Source organism: Notamacropus eugenii, chromosome X (genome assembly GCF_028372415.1).
Source record: "Notamacropus eugenii isolate mMacEug1 chromosome X, mMacEug1.pri_v2, whole genome shotgun sequence".
NCBI lineage: Eukaryota > Metazoa > Chordata > Mammalia > Diprotodontia > Macropodidae > Notamacropus > Notamacropus eugenii.
The window spans coordinates 33,961,621-33,971,725 of NC_092879.1; the positions used below are offsets into that span (position 1 = coordinate 33,961,621).

Consider the following 10,105-nt stretch of genomic DNA (forward strand, 5'->3'; position numbering starts at 1 on the left):
TATATTTGCAGGCATCATCTAATGCATCTCTGCCATCTTCTCCACTTCTGAAGCAAACACTTGCTACCATTCTATTACCCTGAGGTTACTGTCCACTAAAACTGCCTTATCTTTACTTCTTGCTGCTTTAGGCCACAGCTATTACTATTTTGAGTGAGACTGCCTAGGTCAACATTCTTAGGATGTGATAACACATTCTCAACTAATTGGCAGTTGGCTTCAGAGTTGTAGTCTGTCTTGCAGACAAAATAACTTCTTGAACACAGTTAAGCATTCCAGAATTGACCTGCTTAATGAAGATCCCTGGCCCACAGCTGAGTTAAGATGACTGAACTATGTTTGCTTCTTCCTTGTATATGTGTTCCTTGTTCAAATAGTGTGCCCTCTATATGGTCAACAACTTTCACTGAATCTTTCTGAGGGAAAGGTAAATAGACACATTCACCTTTCCATTTCCCCTTTACTAGTCAAATCAAATGAACAGATATTTATTATCTACCAAATGCTATGCACTAGGTTAAGTGATGGAGCTAAAAAGAAAGGGGAAAAAAATCTGATTCTCATGAAATTTGTAGTATATGAGGGGAGATAACGACCAAAGGAACCATGCCCAAACAAAATATTTGCAGAATAAATAGGAGACAACTCAGAGAGCAGGCACCAAGGTTAAGGAAAACTGGTAACGGTTTTTGCTGACAAGAATTAGCTGAGACTTGAAGAAAGCCAGGAAGAAGAGGAAGGGAGTTCATGTACATATCATGAAACCATGGCAGACAGGCAGAAAAGTGCAAAGTCAGAGATAGAATGCTGTATTCAAGAAATAGCAGACTGGCCAGGGTCACTGGTTCACAGAGTATGTGGGAGTATGTAAGTTAAAAGAAGACTTGAAAGATAGGAAGGGGTTAGGTTATGAAAAGGGTTTCAAAAACCAGTAGATGGTTTAATATTTGATTTTGGAAATATAAAGGAACTATTGAAGTTTCTTAAATAGGGGGTGATGTGATAAGACTTCTACTTTAGGAAAATCATTTTGACAACTGAGCAGCAGATGGACCACAGTGGGAAGACACTTGAGGCATGGAGACCATCAGGCTATTACAATGGTCTAGGAATGTGGTCAAGAGGACCACAGGAGAGAGGAGAGAAGCGTGTGTATATAAGAGATGTTATGAAGATAATATTATTAGAACTTGACAACATACTGGATATCAGTGGTGAGAGAGAGTGAAGAACCCATGATGACAACTAGGTTGTGAACCTGGATATCCAGGACGATGGTGATGTCCATGACAGTGATAGGGACATTAGGAAGAGGAGAGAATTTAGGGTAAAAGATACAAAGTTTTTGCATATGCTGAATTTAAGATTTCTTCAAGATGTGGAATTCAAAATCTCTTATAGGCAGTTGGAGAGGCACTACTGGGTCAGGAGAGAAGTTAGGACTGGATAAATAGATCTGAGAATCATCAGCATAAGAACCAGAAGAACATTGTACATAGTAACGGCAGCATTGAACTATGACTAGTTGTGAATGACTTATCTATCCTCAGCAATACAATGATCCAAGACAATTCCAAAGAACTCATCTGAATCCGAAGAAAGAACTTATAGAGTCTGAATACAGATTAAAGAATGCCATTTTTCACTTTCTTTTTTCCTGTTTTTTTTGCCTGTGTTTTCCTTCACAGTATGACATATGGAAATATGCTTTGCGAGCTTACACATGCATAACCTATATCAAATTGTTTGTCTCAAGGAAGGGGGAGACAACAAAGGGAGAGAGAGAATTTGAAACTCAAATTAAAAAAAAGAATGTTAAGAATTTTTATATGTGATTGGGAAAAATAAAATATTTTAAAAAAGAGAATCATCAGCACAGAGATGATTATAGAATCTATGGGAACTGATGAGATTATCAAGAGAAATTGAATAAAATTGAACAGAGAAAAGATGAGAGTCCTGAATAGAGCTTTGAGAAGCACCCATTATTAGCAGCTAGCTTGATCTTGATAAAGATCCAGCAAAAGAAACTGAGGGGTGGTCAGATACCACCCCTCAGGAGAAACAGCAGAGAACAGGATCATAAAAACCTGGAAAGAAAGGAATATTAAGGAGAAAAGGGTGATGGATAAAGTCAAAGACTGCAGAAAAGGATGAGGATTAAGAAAGGGCTATTAGATCGGGCAAGTAAAGATATCGTTGAAATTTTGAGAGCTCTTCCAGGAATTAGCTCAGGTCATCATCAATAGAGGTTCAGCCTATGGGTGGAATTTTTCCAGGGCATAAAGCAGCTATGTATAGCTGGAAAGGGTGTGGGGGAGGGTCTAGCAAAGAATGACCCAATAAGTGGGCAGGACAACTGGCTTGGAATTGTAGGAGGCCAGAGAGAGTCCCTTGAGTGTGATGAGCTGCTTAGGAAAGCTGGTAAGGTCTTCTCTTTTCTAAGAGGCACAAACAAGTCTTTGGAGGTGTAGGTGGCCAGAGAGCTTAACTAGTTACCCCTTCTACAAATTGTCATGGAGCTCTGATGAGTTTCAAAGGTCTTAGCAGCACATGTAGTGGAATGTCTGGATAAAGGCTGTGCCTTCTCTTTGGAAGTTGCAAAGCAGAGGGAGAGGTGAAGAAGAGATCTGTAGTACATTAAATCCTTTGAACTTGGCCTGCCCAGAATTCTTGAAGAGATAGCAGGCAGCATTGACTCATTAAAAATATTGGCTTAGCGAGAAATGGTGGTGGTAACATCAAGCAGGAGCTTATACAGGACAGCTGTACGGGGAGAGGAATTGGTTAATTGGACAGTCAACTCCCCCCCCCCCCCAACATATGATGTATTACATAATGTAGCAACATTTTTTGAGTTATCTTAAATAGGAGTGATCAAAAGTCAATTGGAAATAAATCCCCAAGAAACCATAAAATTAAAATATACTTAATTTATAATTGCAAGCTGTTCCTTGTGTCCACATTTATATCCTAAGAAGTCATTCTAATAAAGGTATTCAAGTTACTGAAGCAAAAGAAAGTAGTTATTTGAGATGTCAACACGTTTAGGCATAGTTTCCACAACTGTCTTTTCTAACTACAGATCCCTTCCTATTTGATATAGTAGAATGGCTCTGTATCCCACTAAATGTATTTCTAGTAAAACACATCTTTGGTTCAGGAAAAGGTTTCTTTCACAGCAAGGCAGAAGCTACTTCAACAGAAAATTTGTGTTTAATCTAGGCATGATATTCTTTAAAAAAAAGTTTTCTTTTTTGTTTCATCCTGTTTTTTCGATGCTACCTTATTGAGTTGGGTAATTTTAATGCTGGATTTAAACAGAATTGACTTTTCTTGAGAAATATGGAAACTTCTTCAGAATTGCCAAGAGTCTTTGATGAGAGACAAACAAAATAACACACAAGGTTGTTTTCTTTGTTTTTGATTGCAGCAGTAGTAGTGGCAATGGGGAGAATGATTTGGATGAGAGTTGTTTGAGAGGGCTAAGAGAAAAAGAGGTTCTTTAAGAAATCTTAATGAACAAACAACTGGGGGAAATTGAAGCTGTTGGATCACTTGAGATCATTGAGTTATAATAGGCCTAACGTTGACTGGGTATTTGTACAATGTCTAACACCAACATGATCCTCATCCTGTAGCAGTAAAGGAGACGCAATGCTACCTAAAGAGGGGATGAATCAGCCTAACTAGGCTTCTAGCTGCACCCTCACTCCTCACCCTTTCCAGCTTTACACAGCTGTCTAATGCCCTAGGACAGGGGTCAAGGCCACATGTAGCCGTCTAAGTCCTCAAGTGTGGTCCTTTGACAGAATCTAAACTTTACAGAACAAATCCCCTTAATAAAAGGATTTGTTCTATAAAACTTGGACTCAGTCAAAAGGCTGTACACAAGCACCTAGAAGGCCATATGTAACCTTGAGGCTGCAGATTCCTCACCCCTGCCCAAAGACAATTCCACCCCAAGGTTGATCCATTCCAAGGTCAGCAAAAAGAAAAAAAAGGGTGGGGAAAGCAGGTAACAATTTCTGTGCCAACCAGTATTAGGATTAGGCCTGTGAGTGGCTACTATATTTCCATCCTTGGCAAAGAGAGGGAAATCCAATTTCACCCACAACAATACCCGGAAGAATGGCTAATAAAATCTCATTTCACATTAAGATTAGATAAGTCTGTTGGGCAGTGTTAGCCAGTGGTTATTATTCAGAAACTATTTGGATAATCTGTTGCAAACAGGGTTCTTTAGTTTAGATCCTCACTATACTTTGAGCAAAGCTGGTCCTGGTCATGAAGTTAGTACATGACCACCTATTGCTTTTGTGTTTTGAGGGGCCAACTCAACAAAAACAAATCTCATAGGATCATAGAACTAGAAGGGGTTTCGAAAATCATCCATACAGATGAGAACACTACAGGGAGGGAGGTTAGGTGACTTCCTCAATGTCACATAAGTAGTAAATGTCAGAAGGGGATTTGAAGTCAGATCCCTTCACTCATATACTAGTGATCTTTTCACTATAATACATTGCTGCCTCAGATTGCTATGACTAAAAATACCTGTCTTTCTAGTTATGCTAGTTATGTCCATGCTAATGGACAAAGGGATTGTCTTCATCTCTAGAAACCTAGAATTAAAATGCATATGTGTTGCTAGAAATGTCTTCTTCCCCACCATCCCTTTCAATCTTTTCTAATTCATGGCAGTTGGTTCATTAGATGAGTCAGTTGACACCATAGCCTGGAAAAGTAGTAGATTGGAAAAGAACAAAAAAGATCAGAAGACAAATTCAGAGTGATTTATAGTTTTGGTTATTTATAGTTTTGGTTATGATTACCCTAATAAGGGTAATAAGAAGTTATTTGAAGTAAAGGGAATGGGTTGAGTTGGAGTTGAACTGGAAGTTTAGTCAGAATTCAGGCTGGAATTTCCCTTGAGAAGACTGAGTAGATTGAGAAACTTCAAGGATCCCCCTCAGGGCTATAGTTCTTACTCCCTACTCTTTGCTTTGTTTCTTGAGTTTTTATACATTTCTAGAGAAGCATGACTTTACTTTTGTATAGTGTAATAATATCATGCCTTCATATATTTGTGTATACACACACACACACACACACACACACATATACACCACCCCTCTGAGGCTTTGAGAATGATCCATTTCTCTGTGAGACAGTTGTCTAACCTTGTTAGTGATGGTTCTTTGTCAGTTGCCTTTAAAGATGGAGGGGAAAAAATTTAGTTCATGAGGTATAACAAATTTCCCTGGATATCTTCCCAGTTGAGGTAAGTCCATTCTATCCCCTAGACTGCTCTTGACTGACTTAAGGAGTCTTTGATTTATTAGTCATTAATTACTTTTTATCAGTGAAAATCATGAATATGATTTGAAAATATCATGAAAACATAGTCATAAATAATCCCAATTATTCTTCTGCTCCTAAAAGTTGGAAATGACAATTGTTAATTGAAAAAAATCAATAAATACTGAACTATATGACACTGACATTACTGAAATGCATAATTATTCAATTCTAATTTTCCTGAGAATGCTAGAGTTACAAATTATGCTGAAGACCCTTTGTATTCAGTTTCTCAAAACTGGACAGTTAACATTTGTGACCAGAAACGTTTTATGCCACATGTTAATAGCTAACATTTAATTAATTTCTTAAAGTTTTGCAAAGAATTTTATATATACATTATGTTATTTGGAACTTTTTAAGAACCCTATGAAGTAAGGTTACTATTTTTTGTCTCCATTTTACAGATTCCGAAACTGAGACTGAGACAGGTGAAGTACTGAGGTGAGATTTGAACTCATATCTTGCTGATTTTCAAGTTCAACATTTTATCCACTACTTCAAGCTACCTTTTGTGCTCATCCTTCATTGCTGAAGACCATGCCATCAGAGAAATGATGACATGACTTGCACTTGACTTTGTTTTGAGTGAAGGAGGGCTGTGCAAGGTCATCTGCCTCACTTCTCCTCCAGAGCCATCTGAATCCAGTGACCTGATATTCCTCAGGATGACTGGAATGGTCAATTTCATTAAACAGCTGCTCTGACTTTTGGAGCCACACCTCTGTATCCTTGCCAGAGAGCTAAACATCTGCAACAGTGTTCCATCTGCCCACTACTCCATCCATTCAACCATCCACCCATCTACCATGCATTAAGTGTCTACTGTGAACAGAGAACTCTATTAAGCCTTGGGAGAGATACAGAGTTTAGGTAAGACATAGTCCCAACCTTTATTGATGGGACTTAGTACAATCCTCTCTCTCTCTCTCTCTCTCTCTCTCTCTCTCTCTCTCTCTCTCTCTCTCTCTCTCTCTCTCTCTCTCTCTCTCTCTCTCTCTGTGTGTGTGTGTGTGTGCGTATATATATGCATATATATATACACATATATACATATATAGTAATTATGATATAAAATAAACATTTAACAGAGAACTAGGGGAAAATGCTGTTAAGTCTGAAGGGGTAAGTTTTTCTTGCTAGATCAAAAAGGAACCTTTGCTCAGGAGAATGCATCTAAGTTGGATTTTAAAGGATGGGTAGAAATTCAAAGGACTTAGAGGGAGAAAGTAGACAATCTTATCACAGGGAACCCCATGAACAAAAGCAGAGTTTCTGGAGAGTTCTAGATGATTTTGGGGATGGAGGCAGGAGTGGAGGGAATAAAAGTTGAACTAGAACACAAAGTGCTCAAACAGAGCTGGGTAGGTAAGGTGGCACCAGACTGTGAAAGCAAATGAGTTTGACCTTTACTTGGTAGGTAGCTGGGAGCTGATAAAGTCTTTTGAGTAAGGAGGTGGCTTGTATAAGAAATATTATTTTGGTATGGGGGGATTGGGGTGGGAAGAGGATGGAAGTTGAGAACTCTGTTAGGACTATCATAATGCTCCAAGTAGATGACAAACATGCCTTACTAGGAAAGGAGCAATGGGAACAGAGTGGATAAGGGAGATATTTAGAGCCATGATGGGAGTGGAATTAATAAGACTTGATAACATATGTAGGATTCATTTCTAATATCCTGGAAAGTGTTGAAGTTAGACACAGACATTTCAAAGGCAGGAATATGGTTAGCAATGAGGAAGACAAAGATCTTGCTCTTTGGGTTTATCTTTTGTGCTTTTCAGATTCATTTTATCAAAGCATTTTAAGTTCCTTTAAGAACTTCAAAGGGTCAGATCCAAACAAATCTATGGGGTCTCTTGGCTAAGCCTCTTTGAGATGAACATTAGAGGCAGCAGATCCACATGAAAATTCCAGGTAGGGCTGTTCATGGATCTTCTGTTGTTATTATAGGATGATATTTATGAAAGACAACTCTAAGTGAGCTAAAAATCAAGAATAAAACAAGTTTTATGTCAGAAAGTCTCATTCAGATGAAGTTCCACTTCACTCCAAAGAGCTTGACACTTGTGCTGAGGAATCTCCTTTTCTGGTAAGGAAATGCTCCTTCTAGTTAAGGTTGTAAAAAATAGACAGCTTGCCCTTTATGGGAGGAAAAGTACTGAGTACCCCCATCTCCTCTTTCCACACCCCAAATCTTACGACTGTTGGAGTTTTGCTTTTTAAAAAAACTGTGGCCAAAAACTCCTCTGTATTTTAAGCTAAGTAAACAATTAAGCAAAAAAAAAATGGCAAAGCCCATTCTTATTCTGATGAAGAGAACGTAGAACCTCATTTGAAAACTCTAGGTGAAGTCAGAAGAAGATAGAAATTACAAAACTTTTTATACCATGGGGGAATGTTTTGCCTTCAACAACACTTAGCACAGTACCTAACATATTTTTTTGTTGGTATTAAATCATTCCAGTTTTGTCTGACCATTTACATTTTTATATTTATATATTTGTTGTTGTTGTTGCAAAGATACCAGAGTGGTTTGACATTTCCTCCTCAAACTCATTTTACAGAAGAGGAAAGAGAGACAAACAAGGTTAAGTGACTTGCCCAAGGTCACACAGATAGTAAGTGTCTGAGGCTGGATTTGAAATCAGGTCTTCCTGATTCCAGATCTGACACTTTATCCACTGTAACACCTAGCTGTCGTTGCATAGAATATAGCAGGTGCTTAATAAATACTTACTGACTCACCAAAAGGGGTCATAAGGACCATTTGGAATCAATGTCTGGCAGAGACTTTATACCATGTCCATAGACCCAACAATGATTATATACCACAATAGACCAGAGAGGAACAGCTCTGGCAGGATGACATCATCAGAAAACATCAGTGGTCTTATAGTATCAAAAGTATGAGTTATCTTTCTAAGTAACAGCCTTGGTCAGAAGTCTTCTTTATATGTGACAGTCCCTCCATAAGTACAACCTAATCATGTATGTTTCTTATATATGCCTACTCTTTCCATTAATAGTGTGTGTAGTTGTGGGAAAATGTATGGGTTTGTGAGGTGCTACTTTAACTATAATGCTGTTCCATTAAATGCCTTTGTTTTGAACTAATTATGTTCTCTGGCTGAAAAGGTAAACACATCATGATTTATGATTTTGAGTGAACATGGACCTGAGTACATGAATCTAGGGTAGGCTGTTTGGGGGAACCTCTATGAGGGTCCATGGTCCCCTTGGGACTATAAGTAGTTTTTAATAAATAAAGGAATGAAAGATAATTACTAGTTTGCAAATATGGGAGAATTGATGAATGAGGGTGTTGTAGAAAAAATAAAGTCAGAAAAAATTTGCTGAGGTAATCAGTCAATTGATCAATGACTCAATATGTATTTATTCAATTTCTATTCTATGATAGGCATTGTGCTAGGTATGAGAATAGGAAGACAAAAATAAAATATTTCTTTTCTTCAAAGAGTTTCTATTCTATTAGTGATGTATATAGATGTAGAGATATATGTATAGATGTATAATAGATGTATATAGAGAATATATACAAAACATATACAAGGTAATTTTGAGAGAGGTAGCTAAGTGGCACGGTGGATGAAATGCTGCATCTGGAATCAGGAAGACCTGAGTTCAAATATAGCCTCAGATACTTCCGAAGTGTGTGACCTTGGGCAAGTCACAACCCTTTTTGCCTCAATTCCTTATCTGCAAAATGAGCTGGAGAAGAAAATGGCAAGCTACTGCAATATCTTTGCCAAGAAAACCCCAAATGGAGTCACAAAGAGTCAGACATGACTGAACAACAATACTTTTGAGAGTAGACACTAGGACCTGGTGTTGGCAATCAGGAGAAATTTTGTGCAGGAAAATTTTATGTTCTGTTTTGAATATGTTGAGTTGGATTCATCAGTCTTGTAGACAGTGAGAGAAGACAGACTAGAAGTTAGAAGAAAGGTCATAGTTAAAGATAGGAATCTGAACGTTGATGTATATTTGATAGTCGAAACTATGAAGGTGAATGATAGTGCCATAGGAAAGATCATCAAAGGAGGAAAGGACACAGAGAAAACTAGTGGGGAAAATCTGCATTAAAATATTAGAAAAAGGATGACCCTTTTTACCATCTAGGTCCTACCCCTGCCATATATACCCCCATTCCCACTATCCATCCTAGGGATGTAGTCTCAATTTGAGTCAAATTCATCTCTGGAGTTAGACCATGAGTTTTTCAGTTACTGTATGCTTAGAAATAAAGAAGTAATGTTCTGTTGAGTTTGAAATAGGGTAGAACTCTAATCTACTGTGTAAGATACAAGAGTGATTTATACTGATCTTATTGTCAAGCAGAAGCAACAGATATGCAACATCAAGAAGGAGCAGCAGAGTAGTCTACATATTCTTAGGCAAATTTTTGTAGATTTCAGTGGAAAACTATCTCTGAGTAGCTCTAACCCCATACTGTGGGACTTTATCCTAAGCCTTTTTGGTGAATCAAATCAAGGTTTTTTTTAAAAAAAGAATAAAGTAGCTAATTCGATAAATTTGACATATCAAATACAGAAAAAATATAATTATCATCATACAATCTTTATATACCCTTCGTAAGAGCAAAATTATAATAAACCTGAACTAGCAACATTACTATTAGGGTTTGTAAAGAAAAAAAAAACCCTTGATAGAAGGCAGCTGAAATTCGATGTCCAGAGATTGTAGATTGTACATATAA

General features: G+C 37.6%; 1 long non-coding RNA gene across 1 annotated transcript; it reads left to right on the plus strand.

Moving 5' to 3' along the window:
• The first annotated feature begins 18 nt into the window (after positions 1-18).
• LOC140516066 (uncharacterized) lies at positions 19-8,732 on the plus strand. The gene is made up of 2 exons (XR_011971260.1): positions 19-6,234; positions 7,318-8,732. It is a non-coding gene; the product is annotated as an uncharacterized lncRNA (long non-coding RNA).
• The last annotated feature ends 1,373 nt before the right edge of the window (positions 8,733-10,105 follow it).